Source organism: Humulus lupulus, chromosome 4 (assembly GCF_963169125.1).
Source record: "Humulus lupulus chromosome 4, drHumLupu1.1, whole genome shotgun sequence".
NCBI lineage: Eukaryota > Viridiplantae > Streptophyta > Magnoliopsida > Rosales > Cannabaceae > Humulus > Humulus lupulus.
Genome location: NC_084796.1, coordinates 221,338,619 through 221,363,027, shown reverse-complemented (window position 1 = coordinate 221,363,027; position 24,409 = coordinate 221,338,619). Strand labels below are relative to the sequence as shown.

Here is a 24,409-nt window from a genome sequence, read left to right as displayed (position 1 = left end):
CTGATATATGCACGTTTACCTTGCGTGGTTGACTTTATAAAAGGTCATAGCCTCCAACTCTAGCTCGTACCACGAGCTGGATGCCTCCTCGACCTGTGGCCTTCACAGTCCTGACTCGGTCCTTAAGTAATCTTGGCGAACCTTTGGATACCCCGAGCTAACGAGGTAGGATCTGACGACAACAGCTCCGGTCATGGGGGATCCACGTGGCTGATATAATTTAGGCCGTATCTCAGCTCGCTAATTGCCCGTTGGAAAATCAGGGCGTACATTTGCCCCCCAAGCCCCTGCTCGTGGTACACGACGTCGTGTAAGGCCACAGTAGGGGCTTTTAGGCTTCCCCATAAACTCTACATATTCCACATTTTACACAGTCGCCGAATACGTGGAACATCGTTGTTGGTGACGGTACGTCTTCCGAGAACCGCATTAAATGGCCTAGCCTATACTCAGCCGTCGTTTCGCCTTTCGAGTAGAGAGCCTTCGATCCCACATCAGGGCAATCCAACGGCCCTCTTCACGTGGCCTTTCACGTATAAAAAAGGGGTGGTCACCTTACGCATGGGCCACCCGTTCATTTGAAAATTTTCTGAATTTTCCTTCTTCTTCTCTCTTCTCACCCTTAAAAATCCCTCTTTTTCTCCCGGTTACCGTTTCCACTCCAGAAGTTCAGGTGCAAGGGCTCCCTTGAAGCTTTGGTATCAACTACTCCGACGAGGCCCCAACCCAGACGACCCCTTCATCCTCTCTCAACCAGAACACTCCGTAAGTCTCCTGACTGTGCCTGTTTTGAATTTCTTTTTTACTGTAGCCTAGGTAAATAACTCATGTAGCTGCATGCAAGGTTTTGTTGGTTTTTTGTGGGTATGAAGGGAGAAAACTTTTAGGTTAGGGTATCACTTGTAGTAGAAAACCATTTAGGAGCATGGTTTATAGGGTGCATTTTCTGGGGAATTCTTCTGGGTAGGATTTTCGGCATGCTTGTTTAAAATATCCATTACTTTGGGTGCAAAACCGGGTAGCTTAGGGGACACGCCTCACAGGCGGTTTTGCACCTCTTGCCTACTGAAACTTTCCTTCCAAGGCAAATTTCTATCCTGACCTTCCTGACACACGAATTCCAAGTAATCGGGGATCTGTTGGGAGCACAGGCGCGTGTTCATAGAACCGCGTGGTCTCACTCTCCACGGGCTGAGATTACCTCAGCTCGTGCAAAGGAAACACCTCTTTTGACTCTTCCTTATTATTAGGTCACCCTTTCTGAAATTTCTTCTTTTGTTCGCCAGGCGGCCAGATGGGACCCAAGAAGAACGCTCCTAAGAGGATGGCAGGCAGCTCGTCCTCCCAACAATCCAAAGGAAAAGAAGTGATGACAGACTCCCCAATCCCTGTCTTCGGGCCGGCCGTGGAGCAGAAGCTCGAGGTGGCGCCCGATGCTTTCTTTGAGGTCGAGAGGATCATCTCGAAGATCACTGACCAGGGGAAAGTGAATAAAATATTCCTTTCCCACCACATCGAACTGGGGAGGGGCGCCCTGATCACCCGACCTCCCACAGAAGGTGAGTGGAGCTGCGCGCCGCTCGACGAGGAGTTCGCGGCCTGGAGTGACGAGCACTTCAAGGCAGGGGCTTTCCTCCCCCTGGATCAATACTTCGCCGACTTCCTCAACTACGTGAGGTTGGCTCCTTTCCAGCTCCCCCCTAACTCCTATCGTTTGTTGGCGGGGTTGAGATATCTGTTCTTGAAACAGGAGTGGGAGGTCCCCACTCCGGCAGATATCCTATATTTTTTCTACCTCAAGGCCAGCCCGGAGCAGCGGGGGCGAGGCGACGGGTTCTATTACTTGACCCAGTTTCCAAATACGGCTATGGTCATCGAGTTGCCCAGCCACCCCAACGACTTCAAAGACCAATTCTTTATGTCCAAAGGGTTTCGCAACTACGACCTGCACTACTTCAACCGTCCTCGTAAGTATCTTTCATCCTTAGCTCGTAAGTTAAGTATCGGTTAGCTCCCCCCTGTATCCATTTCTGACTTAGAATAATTCTGCAGCCATTTTCGCGAGGACAGATAAGTCTGTGATCCTCGGGAGCCAGTACGAGACACTGGCGGGCTTGCCCCCCAGTGAAAAGGACTATTGCCAGCTCGTGACAGACGAGACGATGCTGGCATGTAAGCTGATCTCTCCAGGCCAGACTTTGAACCTGAGGAGACCCCGGGTGCCTCCCCCAGCTCGCGAGTTGAGGCCTATCCCCGAGGAGGAGGCCGCGGGGGATGAGGACGAGGTGCCCCTTGTGAGGAGGAAGCGGGCGCTGGAGGAAGCCCAAAGAACGGACGAGGAGAGGATCCGGTCCAAAGCAGCTGCAGGTCCCTCCGGCCAAGGTAACCCATATTTATTCAGGGGGCTTAGATAGGGCCACCGTAGACCCCCAGATAGCTAGGTTCAATCCCAAATAGCTCGTCCAACGCCATCGAAGTGACCCAGACCTTGATATAACCCTTCTCCATTATGTCGACCGGCTCGTGTTGGATTACGAAAATAGCCGCCCTAGGGGTACCATAGTCGTAGACAACACCCTAGCCTTTAGGTTGGCCTTATTTGAGGAGTATGGGACCAACCTTCGATCATGGCCATCACTCCGGGAGGGTACTGTAGCTCCGGGTCTTAGGCAATACGTAGAAGAGTCTAGTCCTGAGCTAGGCTCGGACCCAGAACCAGCGCCAGCTCGAGAAGTAATTGTCTTAGATTCCCCCGAAGAAGCTCCGGGGCCGATGGTCGTGACCATAGATTCCTCTTCTAGCTCGGGGGGTAGGATTCCTCTTAGTACATATACTTGAGTTTCGCTTTTTTCCCCCTTATTTTTGTTTCTGCGTGAATGCTTACTTGTATATTAATGTTGTCTTTGTTTTGCCAGAGGAAATGTCTCAGCCCGGGAGCAGAGATCTGCGAGCTATGTTCGCTGGAGGGAACTCCTCAGCTAGGGCCTCTGGGCCCAAAATGAAGAAGCTCCGGGTGGTGAAGAAAGCCACTGGGGCCCCAATCAAATCCCCTGCAAAGGGGAAAGACCAGACCCCAACTGCCCAGGCCAAGGAAACTGCACCTCCTGCTGCAGTGGAAAACATGCCCCCGCCCCCTCCGCGAGCTCTGGCCTTTGTCCGGGACACAGGGGCGGAGCTCGGGGCCTCGGCAACTGAGGCCTCTGAGGTGCGCATCCCGGTGGACTCTCAGGCCTTGGAGAAGATTCCAGACGTCTTTCGAGGGACGGTGTATGAGACGGCGAGCTACGCCGTCGACCACTTCTACGGCGCCAAAGAAAGGGACCTGCGGGCTATCGAAACAAGGAGCCCGGAGGGCGTGATGGAGTCTTCACTGGGAATGGCTCTAACGGTAAGCTGGCTTTACATCTTGTACTCTTTGGGTTATCATGCATCACACGTTCTTTCTACTTCTCCTTTTTTTTTCTAAGGCAGTTGCCTCTCTGTTTTTGTAGAGTGTCCTGGCTCTTCACCGGAGCATTGCCAGGTCCAAGGCTCGCCTCGAGGACATGACGGGCGAGCATCAGGATGTTCTGGCCACCCATCAGACTACTCTGGCCGCCTTGAAGACTGCCTAACAGCAGGAGCAGGAGGCCAAGAAAGCCTTGGCGGCCGCGCGGGCTGAGTTGGACGCGTCCCGTCCTAAGCTGGAAGAGACCGAGGCTAACAAGGCCGCCCTAGCCGCTGCGACGGCCGAACTTGAGGAGGCCAGGACTGCCCGGACCGCGCTCGATGCTGCAAAAGCCGAGGCTGAGGAGGCTAAGGCCGCCTTGGAAAAGGAGAAGGCGGCTTCCAACTCCGCCATGGAGGACATGCTCTACCACTGCTGGGTCTATAACTTGGACGGCGATTTCTCCTTCTTGGGAGTAGACGTCTGGGAGCCCTTGCTAGAGGGGTTTAAAGCTCATCTGCAGCAGGAGGCACCTTCTGAGACTGCGGAGACTTCCACAGTGGTCGAGCAGGAGGGAGAGACGGCGACCTCAACAGAGCAGCCCGGTGGAGCCTAGGGCCTTTCTTTTTTGAATCTGTTTATTATTATTACCCTCATTTTTTTTTTGTAACTTTTGTATGAGGTTTTTCCACCTCGAGACAATTGGTTTTATCAATTTTTACTTTTAATTGGTTCATTTCCTTTTGCCTCTACGCATTTTGGTCATTGCTTTGAAAAACTTAGTTCATGTTAATTTTTTATCAATATCTCGTGCACTTTAAGAAAAACAACGATCAATCAATTTGAATTAACTTCTAAGTTTTATGACCTGGTTATGTCCAGGACCTTAGTTTAAAAACTTAGTTCGCATTAATTTTTATCAATATCTCGTGCTCTTTAAGAAAAACAACGATCAATCAATTTGAATTAACTTCTAAGTTTTATGACCTGGTTATGTCCAGGACGTTAGTTTGAAAACTTAGTTCGCGTTAATTTTTATCAATATCTCGTGCTCTTTAAGAAAAACAACGATCAATCAATTTGAATTAACTTCTAAGTTTTATGACCTGGTTATATCCAGGGTAGAGCTTAGTTCGAGTTAATCCTTTATCAATATCTCGTGCTCTTTAAGAAAAACAACGATCAATCAATTTGAATTAACTTTTAAGCCTTTAAGGCGACCTGGTTATATCCAGGCACCATATGCCCCACAAGTAACTAGGAAAGGATCTTTCGTGGTTACTTTAGATTACACTTGCAAATATATTCAATCATGAACGAAAAGTTAATTCTCATTGCTCAATACATAAAAAATGGCCCTTAGGCCTTACAAGGGTGTCATTGATAATATCTCTTCAAATGGATGGCGTTCCAAGTTCGTGGGACTGCCCCTCCATTGAGCCGAGCCAATTTGTAAGTTCCTTCTTTAATGACCTTGATGATTTGATATGGCCCTTCCCAGTTCGGTCCCAATACTCCATCTTTGGGATCCTTACCGGCTAAGAAAACTCTCCTGAGGACCAGGTCACCAATGCTAAAGGCGCGCTTCTTGACTTTTGAGTTGAAATAACGAGTGATTTTTTGCTGGTAATGTGCGAGCTGAAGTTGCGAATCTTCTCGTCTTTCATCAACCAAGTCAAGGGAAGCGCAAAGTAGTTCGTGGTTGCGGTCCTGGTCATATGCCTGGATTCTATGCGAAGGTACCTTAATCTCCACAGGGAGGACTGCCTCACTCCCAAAAGTCAGGGAGAAAGGAGTATGACCCGTAGGAGTCCGATGCGAGGTCCGATATGCCCACAGAACCTGGGGGAGCTGTTCTGGCCAAACCCCTTTTGCTTCGTCTAGTCTCTTCTTAAGGCTCGCCTTTAGGGTCTTATTGACGGCCTCGACCTGGCCATTTGCCTGAGGATAGGCCACAAACGAGAAGCTTTTCACAATCTCGTACCTTCCGCAAAATTAAGTGAATAGGTCGATGTCGAACTGAGTCCCATTGTCGGAAACGATTTTCTTGGGCAGCCCGAATCGGCAGATAATGCTCTTAACCACGAAGTCGATGACTTTTTTGGAAGTTATTGTTGCCAAAGGTTTTGCCTCAGCCCACTTCGTAAAGTAGTCGATGGCCACCACGGCGTAGCGGACCCCGCCTTTTCCAGTAGGGAGGGCGCCAACCAAGTCGATCCCCCAAACTGTAAATGGCCATGGGGAAGAGATCATCTTTAGCTCGACTGGGGGAGCTCGGGCAACTGTGGCGAATCGCTGGCACTTGTCGCACTTCTTGACATACGAGATCGAGTCCTTTGATAGAGTGGGTCAGTAATACCCTTGCCTTAAGACCTTTAGGGCCAAGCTTTGCCCCCCAGTGTGATCCCCCCAAAAACCCTCATGCACTTCCTACAGGATGGCCTTTGCTTCGCCTGGGAGAACACATCATAGGAGAGGTAGGGAGTGCCCACGTCGGTACAGTATCCCATCTACCATCGTATACCTTGGAGCCTGGTACAGTATCCGCCGTGCGTCATTACGTCCTTCGGGTAACTTCCCCTTGGTGAGGTACTCGAGGATGGAGTCATCCAGGTCGGTCTGGCGTCAATCATCTCGACCTCCGCCCCGACCTCTTCTATACTCGGTTTCTCCAAGAACTCTACTGGTACTAACCCCAAAGCCTCCGTCTCCCCAGAGGTGGCGAGCTTGGCAAGAGCGTCTGCGTTAGCGTTCTGCTCCCGAGGTATCTGCTCGATTGAGCCTCGCCCAAACGCGGACAGTTCGACTTTTACCTTTGCCAGGTAAGCAGCCATCTTGGTTCCTCATGCCTGATATTCGCCCAGCACCTGGTTTACCATGAGCTGGGAGTCACTGAAGCACTGAACGGAGCTCGCCTTCAGCTCCTGGGCTATTCTTAGCCCGTCCAGCAAAGCTTCGTATTCGGCCTCGTTGTTGGAGGCCTTGAATCCGAATCTCAGCGCCGAGTGGAATCTATGTCCCTCAGGGGATATCAAAATGATTCCAACCCCGGAGCCGTTCTCATTGGATGAGCCATCCACGAAAATCTTCCACGACGTTTGGGCCGAGGTGACCTGGGGTGAGTCTTCTGCAGGATCCTCCCGGAATCCTGTGCATTCCGCCACAAAATCGGCCAGGGCCTAAATTTTTATAGCAGTTCGTGGGGTGTACAAAATCTCGAACTGACTGAGTTCGATAGCCCACTTTAACAGGCGTCCCGATGCTTCAGGTTTTTGCAAAACCTGCCTTAAAGCCTGATCGGTCATGACGTGTATTGAGTGGGACTGGAAGTACGGCCTGAGCTTTCGGGAGGCCGTGATAAGGCAGAACGCCAATTTTTCCATCAACGGGTATCAGGATTCAGCCCCGAGAAGTCTCTTACTGATGTAGTTGTTGCTTATATTTTAATACACGCAAGTGCACGTATCATACAAGTAGTACTCACACAGGTGAGGTCGAACCCAAGGGAATTGTAGCTAAGTACTAACAAAATTGGATCTATATTTCTATTTGGCTACAATAAAATTTGGTGTTTAAATAATAATGCAGAAACAAAATAAGCAAAATCAACAATTAAGAAATTAAGGTTTTAACAATGGATGCGAAGATAGGGATATGATTTCAATTGCTTCGATTACCCAATTGTTAACGCTAGTTGACTATTCTTCTTCTTTCACTGAAATGACAGATTATAAAATTACCTAAACTCTTTTCAGATCATTTAGGTTCTAAATTGCATTGTCAACTATTGCATTTCTGAGATAGCACAACAATCAATTAGCTTTAAGTAATAATCTATAAGTCACATAAGCTATGCAAATACTTTAGTTTCGCATCAAAACCTATGTTCATTCACTTAGAGCATTCCTAATATTCACTTTTCAGATTTCACATTAGGATCATGAATCATGCTCGAGGTGATCAATCTCAAACATACATTAAGCATAAATATGAACAAATTTCATAGACAAGCGAGAAGAAATAATCAAATAGCATTAACCATGGGATAATTTCAGTCAATATCCATCAAATCCCTAATAAGAGTTTAGTTCATCATCTCAAAATTCAAATCCATAATCAAACTAAACAATAGCATAGGAAAATCAAAGAAAAAGAGGATGAAACTAGATGGGGAGTTGTCGGAGATCGCCCACGCTTGCTCCAAAGTCCGTCTTCTCTTGTCTTTTCTCTCCTTTTTGTGTGTTTTTCCGTCCAAAATCGCGATCCCCTTTTCAGAATGAAGACCTCATTCTATATTCTCCCCATAATGACGAAATTGCCCTTAAAATTCTGAAGTGTACGGCCGATAGCGCCGCGGCGCCAATTCCTGCGCCGCGGCCCTAATAGGCAAAGGCAAAATCTCGAGTCTCTGGAAAGGGGCTCGCTGCGGCTCTAATATGCACTAGCGCCGCGGCCCTAATAGGCAAAGGCAAAATCTCGAGTCTCTGGAAAGGGGCTCGCCGCGGATCTAATACGCACTAGCGCCGCGGCGCCAATTCCTGCGCCGCGGCCCTAATTGAATTTTCAGCATAATCCATTCCAAATGCTTGATTTCTACACAATCCACTCCAAATGCCCAAAACATAAGCTTAACCTGAAATCAAGCAAAAACAAGCATAATTCCGCTCCAAAAACACAAGAACCATTAGAAAGACACTGATAAAGACACTTGAAAAGATAGGCTAAAATTAGCCTAACAGTAGTAGACCGGTTTCTGAACCCAGTCTTCTTCTCGGACCAATACGGCACTAGCTGCATCCTTTGTGATAGCTAGGTAGAGAAAAAAGGGCTCTCCTGCCTTTGTTTTGGACAATACGAGTGGTTCGGCCAGATGTGCCTTCAAGGCGAGGAAAGCACCTTCGCACTCCTCCGTCCATTCGAATTTCTTATTTCCTCGGTGCATGTTGTAGAATGGTAGGCACTTGTCGGTGGATTTTGAAATAAACCGGTGTAGGGCTGCCACCCTTCCTGTCAGGCCTTGGACGTCTTTGCGCGACCTGGGTGAAGGAAGCTCGAGCAATGACCTGATCTTACCGGGGTTCGCCTCAATTCCTCGGGTATTGACGATGAAACCCAGGAATTTTCCAGATGCGACTCCAAAGGTGCACTTCTGAGGGTTAAGCCTCATGTCGTATTCTCTTAGTATCTTGAAGCATTCCTCCAGGTCGGAAACATGGTTATCGGCAGTCTTTGACTTGACCAGCATGTCATCAACGTACACTTCCATGTTCTTCCCGATCTGGTTGGCGAACATTCTATTTACTAACCTCTGGTATGTAGCACCGGCGTTCTTCAGCCCAAATGGCATGACCTTGTAGCAGTAGACGTTAATCGGGGTCATGAAGCTGGTGTGCTCCTGGTCCGCCAGATTCATGGCGATCTGATTATAACCTGAGTACGCGTCCATAAAGGCATGAGCTCGTGCCCTGCCGTGGCATCCACCAATTGGTCAATCCTTGGCAAGGGAAAACAATCTTTGGGGCAGGCTTTATTCAGGTCGGAGAAATCGATCCAGGTCCTCCATTTCCCGTTGGGCTTCGGGACCAGCACGGGGTTGGCGACCCAAACCGAAAACTTGGCTTCTCGGATAAAGCCGCATTTCTTGAGTCGGGCTACTTCTTCTTCTAAGGCCTTAGCCCGAGTTGTTCCTAGGCGCCTTTACTTCTGGGACTTTGCAGGCACGCTTTTATCCAAATGAAGGGTGTGCATGATGACACTTGGACTAATTCCCACCATGTCCTCATGTGACCATGCAAACACATCCAGGTTATCCTGCAGAAACTTGATCAGCTCCGCTTTCCTCTTGTTACAGAGGTTTTTCCCGAGCTTGACCATCCATGAAGGATTTTGTGGATCGATGCTTACTTCCTCGAGCTCTTCAATGGCCTGGAGCTCGGACTTATCCTCGCCTATTTGGGGGTCAATATCCTCACTTAAGACGATATTTTCCCCTTCGGCGCTCTGAGGTTTTTCAATCTCGGGGTCAGTTAAAGGTTCCTGAGATTCCTCTCCTCCACCTTGGATGGCCATTGCTAGCTGCCCGAGTTTCGATTTTCCCTTCATGGAAATGTTGTAGCATTCCCTGGCAGCGAGCTGATCACCACGGACCGTGCATATCCCCGTGGAAGAAGGGAATTTCAGCGCGAGGTGGCGAACGGAGGTGATGGCCTCAAAAGCTATAAGTGTGGGTCGGCCCAAAATAGCATTGTACGCAGCGGGGCAGTCGATGACCACGAACTCGAGGAGTTTGGAGACTGTCTGAGGTCCTTCTCCTAAGGTGATTACCAGCTCGATAGTCCCTATAGCCGTTGATCCTTCTCCCAAAAAACCATACAACATCATGGAGGTCGCCTTCAGCTCGGCGACAGTCAAACCCATCTTCTCCAGCGTGGCCCGGAATAGAAGATTTACCGAGCTCCCATTATCGATCAGCACTCTCCTAACCCTCCGATTAGCGAGCTACACTGCTACGACCAGAGGGTCATTATGAGGGAACTGGACATGGCCAGCATCTTCTTCTGTAAAAATGATTGGTTGCCTCTCCAATCGCTGCTGCATTGGCAGACGCTGCTCCGGGACGAACTCTACTCCATTATGCGCCTTGAGTTCATTTACGTACCTCTTTTGGGCACCCCTGCTCGTGCCAGCCAAATGCGGACCTCCCGAGATTGTGGATATCTCTCCTCCTATTACGGGAGGAGGGACATCTTGATCTACCCGAGACCCGGGCTGACTGACCGGGACTTCCGGAGCAGGTCGGCCTGTCGGAGCCCTGTTCCGCGCGTACTGAGCCAAGGGGCTGGCTTTGATGAGAGTTTCGATCTCATCTTTCAAATGCCTACAATCATCAGTATTGTGGCCAACGTCGTTGTGGAAACGACAAAACTTGGAGGTGTCTCTCTTCCCCTTCTGGTGCTTTAACGGCTTCGGCTTCTTCCAGGGGAGGCGAGCAGAGTTCGCTAGGAAGATGTTCTCCCTAGAGTGGGTGAGCTCTGTATAAGTTGCGTAGACCGGCTTAAATTTGTCTACGGACTTATTCTTCTTTGGGCCGTGCTGGTTGCCCTCGCCGTTCCCCTTTCTTTTGCCTCCACCGAAATGGTTATTTTGTGTAATGTTCTGGGTCGCAGTCACGACCTCCGTTCCCACTCCAGCGGGCTGCTCAGGGACCTGGCTGGTTCCTGCAGCTGAGGCTTGGGCTTTCTCCAAGTTGATCCATCCTTGGGCCCTATTTAGGAACTCGTTCACTGAGCTAACTCCCTTCCTTTGTATTTCGTTCCAGAGTCCCCCTCCGATGAGGATTCCTGTCCTCAAAGCCATGAGCTTGGAGCTGTCATCCGCGTCTCTGGCCCAAGCAGCGACGTTCACGAACCTGCTCAGGTAAGCCTTCAAAGGCTCGTCGGGTTGTTGCCTCACGTTAGCCAGAGAGTCGGCATTGACGCGGGCAGCCTGGGAGGCTCGGAATGCCCTTTTGAAGTCAGCAGAGAAAGTTTTCCAGGAGCTGATTGATTGTTTCTTGCTTTGTTTGAACCACTGCCTGGCTGGTCCAGTCAGTGTGGAGGGAAATATCAGACACCTCAGCTCAGGGCCAATGTTGTGAGCCATCATCAGGGTATTGAACATCCCCAGATGATCCGACGGATCTCCGTCTCCGTTGAATTTGGACAGGTGCGCCATACGGAAACTGGGTGGGTATGTTGTTGCTGCTATGCTGGGGGCGAAGAGCTCAAGCTCGTCCCCCGAATCATATTTGTCTTTCTTTTTCTCCGACAGGAGCTTCCTCATTAGCTCCTCCATCTGAGCCAGGCGCTCAAGGGTTTTGTCCTGATTTCCTTGGTTATTCTGGGGCTGCTCGACAGTTCCGGATCCATTGTGTACGTTTGGTGGGTTATTTCCCCTCCTATCTTGAGATAGGTTATTTGGGGCGTTCCCGCTGTTACGCACCTCGGACAGGTCTCCCCCTGAGCGAGCATGGCTGCCACCTCCTACTGGTTCCCCCCTATGAGAGTTAAGGCGATCTCGAAGGTCGCCCCTCTGGGTGGCTTGAGGACTTTGTGCCGAGCTTAAGCGTTGACGAAGGTCTACGCCAGAAAGGTCGCTCCAGCGACTACCGGTCCAGTAGCTCCCATTAGAGAATCTCGGAGTCCGCCTTTGGGGGTGAGGCTCTGGGCTCCCTCTTGGCGCCCTGCTACGTCGGGAAGGTCCTGCGGATGGCAGGTTTCTCCTGCTGCTTCCATAAGCTGGAATATCTCGGATAGGCCGAGGAGGAGACAGATATCTTATTGGAGACGGAGGATCCCTGACCGGAGATGCAATCCTGGTTCCGTCAGGGCAGATCAAGTTACGTGGGGGCCTTTCGGCCCTGCCAACCTATGGATCCCGCGCCTGGCGATCTGGACGAGGCGCAGGACGGCTGGTGGGGATGGGCTGGTGCTGTGAGCCCTCCTCGGATCTCCTTCTGGAATTCCCTCGAGCCCTCCTGGGCGAGCTCGAGGCTGGCTGGGAGCTGGGAGTTGAAGTTCGGACCAAGCGGCTATACTGTTGTTCGGTTCTAGGCATTTCTTCGAAGTTTGCCTCTCGACGGTGCGATGAGGGAATAGAGTTGGATGTCGGAGGTCTGTCCGAGCGGCTAGGCCTAGACCGATTACCCCGGTGGGACTTACGAGTCTCGCCTTGCCTCTTTCCGACGTTAGCGTCGGTTGCAAGAGGGGGTAGTCGGGCTACCACCTCCTTAATCTGCTGACTAGCTTTCGCTAGTTGGCTCCTCAGCTGAGCGTTCTCCATTTTTACCGCCGTGTAAAAATCTGGGTTTGGATTAGGTGGCCGGGGCGCCGAACTTCCAGTGTCATTCTGGCCAACCGGCTGCTTGCCCGGCCGCTGCTGGACTTCAGGATTTTGCTCACCAGAGATGGTGGCATGATGAGCCTCCTACCCATCATGTTGTCCCGCCTCGTTACCGTGTCTTGATCAAGTGGTCACCATAGTTGGATGTTTGCGATAGCACCAATCTAACTAGCTCTCAATGAAAGCACCAAACTGTTGACGCGGTTCTTCGCCAACAGGTAATTAAGAAAATAAGAGGAAGGGATTAGTGCTTAACAATGAACCGAAATAGATGAATGATCTTTAAATGGACTGGTGACACAATTACGTTTTTTAGGTGGTTCAAATGTTAAAATCCTTCTACTCCACCAGCCAATATTATTGCTATATGCCTGATATTCTTTACAGGGTATTTCCTTACACAATAGAATCCAACCCTTTGCAACTCCCAGGGTCTCCATATTTATAGGAGAGGGCACCTGGGAGTTGGTAAGGAAGGTCATCCCGTGACCTTCTTACCTATCATGTCACTTCTGTGACATTCATGATTAATTCCTAAAACCTGACATATGAAGTGTGGTCTAATCAATAGGTAAGGGGGATAATGGGCCGCACGGCCCAACCCAATCGTGGGTGCCTGAATACGCACGTTCATGCTGCGTGTCCGAGAAGTCAGGGATATATCAGACACGTGATGTCTGATATATGCACGTTTACCTTGCGTGGTTGACTTTATAAAAGGTCATAGCCTCCAATTCTAGCTCATACCACGAGCTGGATGCCTCCTCGACCTGTGGCCTTCACAGTCCTGACTCGGTCCTTAAGTAATCTTGGCGAACCTTTGGATACCCCAAGCTAACGAGGTAGGATCTGACGACAACAGCTCCGGTCATGGGGGATCCACGTGGCTGATATAATTTAAGCCGTATCTCAGCTCGCTAATAGCCCGTTGGAAAATCAGGGCGTACAACACTGTTAAAGTTAACAAAAACAAACCTTTAAAATCAAAAAAATTATATATATACACACTTTTTATATAGAAGAGATATTGATGTTTCTAGACATTTTATTTTTTTTAATAATTATAAATATACATTTTTTTGTCTAATTTTGGTAATGATAATCTTAATACAAAAAGTGGGCTTTAAAATCTCCAAAACAATACCTAAAAATTATTGGCACTAATTTTTTAAAAGCTACTCAACAACCTAAGGCAAGATATTAAATTTAATATAATATTTATAAAAAAAAACAAATAATTACCAATAGTGATTAAAAATAAACACTTTTGTTAAGAGCTGTTAAATGAGTAGAATTGTCGTGATATGAAAAAGTATTTTTAATCTTATATCTTGATGGTTGTTAATCATTATTAGTATCGAATAACAATAATATCCAAAGAAACATTAATTATGCATTCTCTAATTAATTATGCATAGTTTTGAAGTAAAGATGCCTAAATTATAGAGGGCAAAAAAAATGAAAAAGGCAAAACCATAAGATTACTACTCATTCTCTATTTATGTTTTCTTGTTTTATAAGACCTATTTAATTTGAAATTGTGAATGGTGATAGTAGGCTAGACTAGAGTACCAATGGAGCAACTAATATTGGAAGAGTTGTCTTATTCTCTCACTATTATGAAGTCAATAATTTGGAAATTAAAACAAAATTCCACATAATGAGATTCAATATTGCTAGAGGTCTTAAATGAAGGCAATTGAATTGGTTGAAAGAGAAAGGGGAGTTTGTAACTTATAAGCAATAATATACGTATGCAATCATTATAAAGCTTTGCTTTAGTCCTTGTCTTCCTCTAATTTTTGTCTAATTGGATTCAACCCATCACGTTATTATTTTTCTTATTTCCCTAAAACCCTAATTATTGATTAATGAGAGTCATTCAAGAAGAAAATGGGTCCCAATCCCAAATTGATCGATCCAAGATTCAAGGGTTGTAATTTTGGCTTTAAAATCTGTATATTTAAATTACTCTTTCAAAATAAAAAGGAAAAAGTTAATATATACATATATTTTACTTTAGAGTAATTTGCGGCGAAAATACTTAAGTTTATCAAGTTGATGCACTTAAATATCTAAGCTTTTTTTTTTTTTGCCAAAATACCTTCCATCACCAATTATTGGCAGTCGTAGGTACATTGGCGTTAACTGCCACATGTACTCACAAATGCACGATTTTTATTGGTCCACATCATTTAAAATTTTACCAGTCAACAACTGATGCCAAATCATTAAAAAAATACCATGTAAGCAACATATGATCAAAACGTCGTCGTTATACCCATAACCGTCGTGATTGAGAGAAAGGACAAGGACCACTCCTCCTCCTCCACTAACACCACCATTAACTTCTCTTCTTACAGCACTGCTGCCACCACGGCGTCATTTTTGTCTTCGTTGACCGGTGATTCGGATACTAAATTACATCATCACCATAACCACCACCAACCGTTGTCTTCTTCCCCTGGTTTTCAGATTACTAACCTTTCTCAGGTCTCTTCGGTTGGAAAGCCACCTATTTCCACTTCTTCGCTTAAGAGAAGGTGTAGCTTTGAGAACTTGGGCTCCGACAAGTGTGACAGTGACTCCTCCGGCCGCTGCCGTTGCTCCAAGAAAAGGTAATAATTTTTTGTCGTTTAAGGTTTCTCTTTCGTTGTTTTAATGTCGTTTATATTCATTCGTTTCTCTCCTTGAACCAGAAAACTGAGGTTGAAGAGAGTCGTGAGGGTTCCGGCAATAAGCTTGAAAATGGCGAATATTCCACCAGACAATTACTCATGGAGAAAGTACGGACAAAAACCCACCAAAGGATCTCCACACCCAAGGTATACACACAAAAACCCAGTTAGATTTTCCATTTATCTCATTTGTTTAAGCCATGAAAGACTTGATTTTTTATGGTTCTTGCTCTATTTTGATTACGAAAAATAGGGGTTATTAAAAGTGTAGCAGTGTAAGAGGTTGCCCAGCTCGTAAACATGTAGAGAGAGCTCTCGATGACTCATCAATGCTTGTAGTGACCTACGAAGGTGAACATAATCACTCACTCTCAGTTGCAGAGACCTCAAATCTCATCCTAGAATCATCTTAATCATATCATAGATCCTTTCATTCAATAAAAAAAAAAAAACAGTGTGATGACATCGTTTTACAACAAAATCTTTGGCCATTTCGATTTTCAAGAATGGGGAATATTTGTTTAGCAGTATAGTAAGTAGTATTATTTTCACAATACAACTCGAGCTGAAGACTCAGTCAAAATTCGGCTCTGTCTCGAAGGAGATTTTTTCTTTTTTCTTTAATCAGTGGGTTAGTTTGATTAGTTTAAATTAGTTTTATAATTAAGTATATTTATGTTGCTGACATGGCATTTTTTTAATGATTTGGCACCAGTTGCTGACTGGGAAAATTTTAAATGATGTGGACTAATAAAAATCGTGCATTTGTGAGTACATGTGACAGTTAACGCCAAGGTACCTACGGCTGCCAAGAATTGGTGACGGAATGTATTTTAGCCACACAAAAAAGCTTAGGTATTTAAGTGCATCAACTTGATAAACTTAGGTATTTTCGCCGCAAATTACTCTTTACTTTATGTTTGTTTTGAATATTACTAAGAGTTAGTAATTTAATAATTTTGTGAATTTTAATATTTAATTTATAATATAAAATAATTTATAATAATAACGGAGAAAATATCACTTAAATGGTGTTAGAGCACTACATAATTCATCACCAAAACTTCACTTTTTTTTATTTTACCTCAAACTTTTACATTATGTTATACATCAGATTCTTTAAATTTTTTCTTTACATCATTTAAATATTTTTCTATTTTACCTCAAACTTTTACATTACATCATACATCACACATCATATTCTCTATATATTTTTTTTCTTTACATCATTTAAATATTATATTTTAAAATATTCTCACCAAAACCTCACATTTTCTATTTTACCTCAAAATTTTACATTAGACCATACATTAGATTCTCTATATTTTTTATTTATATCATTTAAATATTTTCTATTTTACTTCACACTTTTACATTACACCATACATCGCATTCTCTATATTTTTTCTTTACATCATTGTTGTCCCAAAAAATGACATATCTAACGTGGCACCAAAATTGGACTGTTGGAAAAAGCTTATACATGATCTTTATTTATTTTCATGTATATCTAATATTAAACAAGTTAATACGAGATAGCCTAAAACATGTTTCTAAAATTGAATTCAAAGAGAAACAAAGAATAAAATACTTACAGTATACGCAGCGGAATTAAAGAATCATTCCTTCAGTTTCTCTAACTCTTGTATCCTCTCTGTTGCAGAGTATTATCAAGAAACTGAACCGATCTTCTATTTTCTTCACAATCTTCCAATGTGTCCTTAGAACCACCTAGACTAGTGTGGGCAATTCTCAACACATGAGATAGATATAGAGAGAAGAATAGAAAATAACAAAGAGGCTTAGAAAATGACTTGTATTTAGAGAAAATCTAAAACTATCAGAAAATCTGACTTGTGACTTATCAAACTTCTTTTTTTGACTTCTCTCTAAGCACTCCTTTTATAGACTCAATTAGGCCATTTAATTTAATTAAAAAATCAATAAAATAACAGCCATTTTGAAGCCCTAGGTCGAAATTATCATGGGCTATAGGCCCGTGAAATTTCCCATTTGATTATAAGTCCATTGGACTTAAAATCAAGGCCTGTATTATTTTCTATTGATTTAATTAATTAAATAATTATTTAAATCCTTCATCAAATTAATTATTTATAATTTGAACCTTGATTTAAACTTATTTATTAATTTAGATACCAAATTATCTTAATTAATAAATCTGTCATAATTTTACTTTTCTTCTCAAAATTACACAACTCTGTGAAACTATCCAAAATTGATTTGGTCAACTTTGATAATTCTAATTGATAATTAAATCAATTAATTGAGACTATCTAGATGATTTTATCCAAGGTACAATGGGGACCATGGGCCTATGAAATCAAGCTCCAATAAGTTATCATAAATCTAACAAATAAATTTACTAACTTATTAATTCCTCATGACTCCACTATAGACTCGGAATTCCACTCTTGAATTCATAGAACGCTCTATAACAAATATAGATACGCTATTAATTATCCATTGTTACAACCATAATTGTCACTCAATCCTCTATAGACGGTCTACAATGAGATAGGACTAAAATACCGTTTTACCCCTCATTGTATTTTATCCTTAAAACACTTAGTTCCTTGTAAATGATATTTCAATAAACTAATTTAATTACTGAAATGAGATCTCTATCATTTAACACCTTGAACCAGACTAAAAGGAAATCATCGTTTCACTTCTTCATCAGAAGCTATAGATGTTCATATATATGATTAACACTCCCACTCAATTATAGTACCGAGTTCCCAAGATGTAAGTATGGGCTAGTCCGTAGGGTAAGCTGGTAACGAACAAGTCAAAGAACTCAAATAATACAATCAGTTAGAATACTAACCACTCAGAATTGAGATTGAATTGACCTATGGTTAACTATATGATATGACTAGAATAGATAATAACGGTATGTTTACTTATCTTATCAACTGTCAATATCGGTCTACTCCGATGTAACAAATACATCCGATCTTATCTACTTTACTAATGTTCTGGAAAGAACATAACACTGTAATGTGTAAGTAGATCATATCGTAGATTGGCAAGTTAGTGTAAATCCGGTGCACTGACTAATCTTAGGACTAACTTATTTTGAACATATAATCATATTTATATTCCACTGTGATTACGTCACTATAAATAAGATTAGCTATATGCTCGGGATTTAATAGAAGTTTATATTAAACAAATAATCATGAAAATAAAACATGTGAGCAAAGTGATTGACCAAGTCAAAAAATGATTTATATTCTTTTATTGATAATGAAATGAGATTACAAAGAATTTGGGTTTTAATTAGGGCATAAAACCTCAACAAACTCCCACTTGCACTAATTGAAACTAATGCCTTAATTCTACTAATCCCATTCCTTGATATGCTTATCAAATGTAGCTTCTGGTAGTGTCTTTGTAAACGGATCCGCAAGATTGTCTTAAGTTGCAATCTTCATAACCTTCACATCTCCCCTGGCTACATATTCTCGAATAATGTGATACTTCCTTTCTATATGCTTATTCCTCTTGTGACTTTGAGGTTCTTTCGAGTTGGCTATTGCTCATGTATTGTCACAAAATAACACAAGCGGTTTATCCATTTCTGGAATAACACCAAGATCCGAATAGAACTTTTTTAGCCAGACTATTTCCTTAGCTGCTTCTAACGCGGCTATGTACTCAGCCTCCATGGTGGAATTTGAGATTGCAGACTGCTTTACGCTTCTCCAAATCACAGCTCCACCCCCAAGAGTAAACACCATTCCAGAAGTAGACTTTCTGTCATCGACATCAGTTTGAAAATCTGAATCGATGTAGCCTACAGGGTTCAGAACACCACCCTTGTAGACTAACATATAATCCCTTGTCCGTCTCTAATACTTCAGGATATGCTTAACTGTTATCCAATGTTCCGGTCCTGGGTTTGACTGATACCTGGTCACTACTCCCACTGCATTGCAGATATCTGGTCTAGTACACAACATGGCATACATCAGACTTCCAACTGCAGATGCGTAAGGAACTTTTCTCATTTCATCTTCCTCTACAGGAGTCTGGGGAGACTGCTTCTTTGAAAGATGAATTCCATGGCGGGACGGTAGACGCCCTTTCTTGGAATTTGTCATTGAGAAACCTTCAAGCACTTTATCAATGTAAGCTGCTTGAGATAGAGCTAAAAGTTTGTTCTTTCTATCCCTGATGATCTAGATACCTAGAACATAACTTGCTTCACCCAAATCCTTCATCTGGAATTGAGTGCTCAGCCAATTCTTCACATCTGATAATTTCCAATGAGTAAGATATTATCTACATAAAGAACCAGGAATACCTCTATTTGATTTGCCTTCAGTTGGTAAACACAGGGCTCATCAATATTTTGTTCAAAGCCATAGGTTTTGATTATTTCATCAAACCTAAGATTCCAGGAACGAGAAGCTTGCTTAAGTCCATATATGGACCTATTTAACTTACAAATTTTTCCTTCTTGTCCAGATACTTTAAATCCTTCTGGTTGATCCATATAAATGACCTCGTCAAGCTTTCCATTAAGAAAAGCTGTCTTGACATCCATTTGCCAAATCTCATAGTCGAGAGCGGCTGCTATGGATAGGAGGATGTGAATGGATTTGAGCATGGCTACCGGACTAAAAGTTTCCTCATAGTCCACGACTTCTCTTTGGGTATAACCCTTTGCCACTAATAGAGCTTTATAAGTCTCGATATTTCCATCAACACCTCGTTTCTTCTTGTAGATCCACTTGCACCCAATGGCCCTAAAGTCACTAGGTGCTTCCACAAGATCCCAGACAGAATTTGAGTACATGGACTCAATTTCCTGTTTCATGGCTTCGAGCCATAGTTCCTTTTCAGGGCTTGCCATTGCCTGTTTGAAAGACAACAGATCATCATCACTAGTGTCACCAACAACCATATTGGTTTCACCATCCAAACCATAGCGAATTGGGTTCCTAGAAACCCTCCCACTACGACGAGGCTTCGTGACTGTTTGCTCAGGAACAGTGGTACTTTCTTCATTTAAATCGACTTGCATCGGTTGTACATGAAGAGTGGGAATTTCATCATCAACTCGCGTTGATGACGATGGAACATTGGTTGGAGTCAATTCTTTAACCATCTCCTCTAAAACTACTTTGCTTCAAGGTTTAAAGTTTTGGACATAGTCATTTTCCATAAAAGTAGCATTTGTAGAAGTAAACACTTTCTTTTCTGAATGACTATAGAAAATTCCACCCCGAGTACCTTTAGGATAGCCAACAAACATGCAAACTTCAGTTCGCGGTTCTAGCTTTCCCTCATTTTTCCTCAGGACGTGAGCGGGACACCCCCATATTCTATAATGGCGTAAACTAGGTTCACGACCATTCCAACGTTCTAAAGGTGTTTTGGGGATTGATTTTGACGGCACGACATTGAGAATGTCATTTTCGGTTTCAATTGCATGTCCCCAGAACAAAGTTGGTAGAGTTGAGTAACTAAGCATGCATCTGACCATTTCCAAAAAAGTTCTGTTTCGGCGTTCCGCTACACCATTTTGTTTCGGAGTACCTGGGGCAATAAGTTGTGACAAAATCCCAAGTTCAGTTAAATGATCTTGGAACTGCATAAATATTCTCCACCCCTATCAGATCGCAAGATCTTTAATCTTTTACCTAATTGGTTCTGAGCCATTGCTAGGAATTCCTGAAACTTTGAAAATGTTTTAGATTTCCTATGCATTAGGTAAAGACATGAGTATCTAGAGTAATCATCAATGAAAGTGACGAAATACTCAAAACTACCCCTGGCTTGTATATTCAAAGGTCCACAAACATCTGAATGCACAAGACCAAGTGGTTCTTTGGCCCTATCACCCTTTGCAGAGAATGGACGCTTGGTCAGTTTGCCTTCTAGACAAGATTCACAGACAGGTAATTCACCTAAGGTGAGTTCCCTCAAAGGCCCGTCCTTTGTAAGTCTTTGAATCCTATCATAGCCAATGTGACCTAGTCTCAAGTGCCATAAATACGTCATATTATTGTTATCGGTCTTTTGACGTTTATTGGTCCTAGGTTTAGCTACTTTGAATAAATCATTGTTAAGAGCGAGGGGTTCGTTAGGTCGCAGAATATAAAGCCCGTTTTCCAAACATGCAATACACAATTGTGATCCATTGAAAGAAATAGATATATTAAAACTTGTGAAAGTCATAACAAATCGTTCTAATTGCAACATGGAAACTGAAATTAAATTTCTACTAAATCCGGAATAAAAAATACATCTTTTAAAATTAAAAATTTATTTCCGAACTTCAGATGAGCTCTTCCTCTAGCTTGGACCGCAACGAACGCTCTGTTCCTAACTCTAAGCTTTAAGCCGCCTTCGTTCACTTCCTCCCACTATTCAAGAAGCTGTAAAGAGTTACAAACATGGTTAGTAGTTCCAGAATCATTAATCCAAACAAATTTATCATTCTCTAAAACACATGTTTCCAAGATAAATGAACTATAATCATTACCTTTGTTTTTAGCTGCTAGAAACTTAGGGCAATCTCGTTTCCAATGCCCCTTCTCTTTGCAGTGAAAGCACTTATCTTTACCTTTCTTGTTTTTCTTGTTCTTCCCCTTAGGCGTCTGAGCACTTGGTTGTGCACTCGTCTTTGTAGCCTTTGTAGGCTTGGGGTTGTTTATTTGTCCACCTTTCCTCTTGTTTCCAGCTTTCAAAGACGAAGCTTGGTTAGCTTCAGCCTTAGCTAGATGAGCAGCAACAGTAGTAGTCTTATTTTCACCTCCTTTACTAGGTCCACCCATGATAGGTTCAATAATTTGAAGCTCGTTCATGAGCTGCGTCAGACCATAGTTGAGTTGAGCACGAACGTGCAGACACGGTGCCATCCGAGAATTTACGGTGCCATCACGAATGTGCAGAGACGGTGCTATCCAAGCATTTACGGTACCATCACGAGCATTGACGGTGCCATCACTAACGTGCGGACACGGTGCTCGTTCTGGGGATTCCTCAATCATGACGAATTCAAAGTTGTCACCAATCAACTCTATGTTGATATTCTGCTTCCAATTAAGGAAGTTTTCTCTAGTGAGTTTCTCCATCGAAAGTTGAGAAAGGATGGGAGTATACACATACACTACTTAGCTTAAAACTACAAATTATCAATAAAATAGAAATCAATCACATTTGCTCAATAAAACTTCTATTCACACAAATTTCAAGAAATAGTACCAAAAATATGTAAGATATGAGAAAAAATACCAAAAACAATCATATCTCTATTTCTTTAGGTTTTTAACTAATCTATGATATCCTTGTCCCAGTTGGCGAGAGTAAAAAATACCACTAGTTAAATAGAATTGTAAACTCATTTAATAATGGACACCACTATTAACAACCTACTATTCGATCAAAATAAGAAAACAAAATCTCTTATTTTATGAGCTAGACCCACGGTTTCAATAATCATAGATTTAGTCATGGTAGTCACCGTAGGGGTGAGTCTAGTAGAATTTGACCTATAATTATCTATCTTTTGAAATCTAACCTTGTCAAAATAGCTAATGAACACCTTCCGTAGGGGGACGAATCAAAGCGCCTCGAGGCCCCATTAAGCTATTGAATATGTTAAACCAACGGTGGAGATCGAATAAAATTCTTAAAATAAGCTCATTATAAAATTAAAAATAGTATTTTTATTATTTATTTTTAGAAAATTAATGACTATGGTTTTCCCAAAAAAAAAATTAAATAGATTAAAAATTTTAAAACCAAAGTCCTATAATTTCTTATTAATTCTAGAGTGTCACATTGAAACAAATTCAATTAATTTAGAATTAATTTGTTGCTAATCAATATTTAAGTTTAACTAATATAAAGAACCTATACAATTAAGTCCAACTCAGGTAAATGGGCCTTAACAATTGGGCTTGTATGGAGGATGGCTGGGTCCAGTATGTCGTTCCCACTACAAAGGCCCCCTATCTTCCATACAAGGTCCAAAAGACAGGAATTTAAACCTTCGTTTTATTAATTGTTATTAATTGATTAGGCCCATAATAGTCATGCAAAACAAATGAGCATTCACAAGTGAAATCACCCACAAGAGAGGAATTTAAACTTTACATTTTCTAATGAGCCCAAATAAAACCTATCATTTTATGAATATTTTATTTAGCAAAATACCATATATCTAACAAACATATGGGCCACTATATGCTTCTAAGCCCAATTGCAAAAATACCACATATAGTGCAACACAGACATGTTATAATTGGATGAGTCTAATCATGTTATTATATGAGCAATTTTTTGAATTTATGCAAAAAATACCACAATTTATTTCATTTGCAAAAATACCACAATTAATTATCTAGAATTTATCAAAAAAAAATTCAAATTAATTAAATTTTTTACAAAAAATAAGTCAATTCTAATGAAATTTATCAACAATTAACAATAGTTAATTTAAAGTTCATTTATCAACAATCAACTTGGTTTTAGGTTAATTTGATAAAAAAATATTAATTTAATTTAAATAGGATTTATCAACAATTAACCAAAGTTAATTTAAATCCCATTAAAAAAAATTATTAATTGGCTGAAAAAAAATGATATTTTTCAAAATTTAACCAATTTAAAATTTTAAAATCAATATCTTAACTATTTTCCAAAATATCTTGTGTTGTTATAACTATTAGCTAATATTTTAACCATTAAAAAAATAAAATATAAATAGTTATAACAACCCTAAAATATCTCACATAGTTAAACAAATTCAAAAATCCATAAAAATATCTAACTAACAATGTTCAAATTTCAAATAATTTAAATATTAAAAACAATAGAATAAAAAGATATTTATATTTTCAAATAAATATTTAATAAAATAAAATCAAGAATTTAAATGAAAATATCTTAAATATCTAATATCATAATTCTAATATTTAATATATTAAAAGATTTAAAATTAAGTTGTTAGTCTATTTTTAAATTTGAATTTGAATGTTTGTAGAAAATATCTAATTATTTAAATCCCAACTAACAAAAATATCTTTATTTAAAAAAATTAAATGATGAAACAAAAAAGATATTTTTGGTTTTGATTATAAATAATTTATTTCTACAAATTTTAATTTAAAAAAAAAAAATTGAGAAAAAAAAAGGATGAATAGTACCCGTGGTACTGTTACCACGGGTACTGTTCATCATGCTGGTGTGCGTGGGCGCGCGCGGGCGTGCGCGCGGAGGTGCGCGGGGCTCGCGGGTGGTGTGCGCGGAGGCGCGCGTGCATGGGTGCCAGGCCAAATTTTTCCCAAAATTTTTTTTGAGCAATTTTTCAAACCAAAACCATTTTCTAATTAATTTTTAACATGTTTTACACAAAATAAAACATATATAAAAATTAATAGCATAG

The 24,409-nt window shown here is 42.2% G+C and overlaps 1 pseudogene; it reads left to right on the top strand.

The window, feature by feature from the left end:
* Positions 1-13,996: 13,996 nt before the first annotated feature.
* On the top strand, positions 13,997-15,437 carry LOC133832923 (probable WRKY transcription factor 15; annotated as a pseudogene).
* Positions 15,438-24,409: the final 8,972 nt, after the last annotated feature.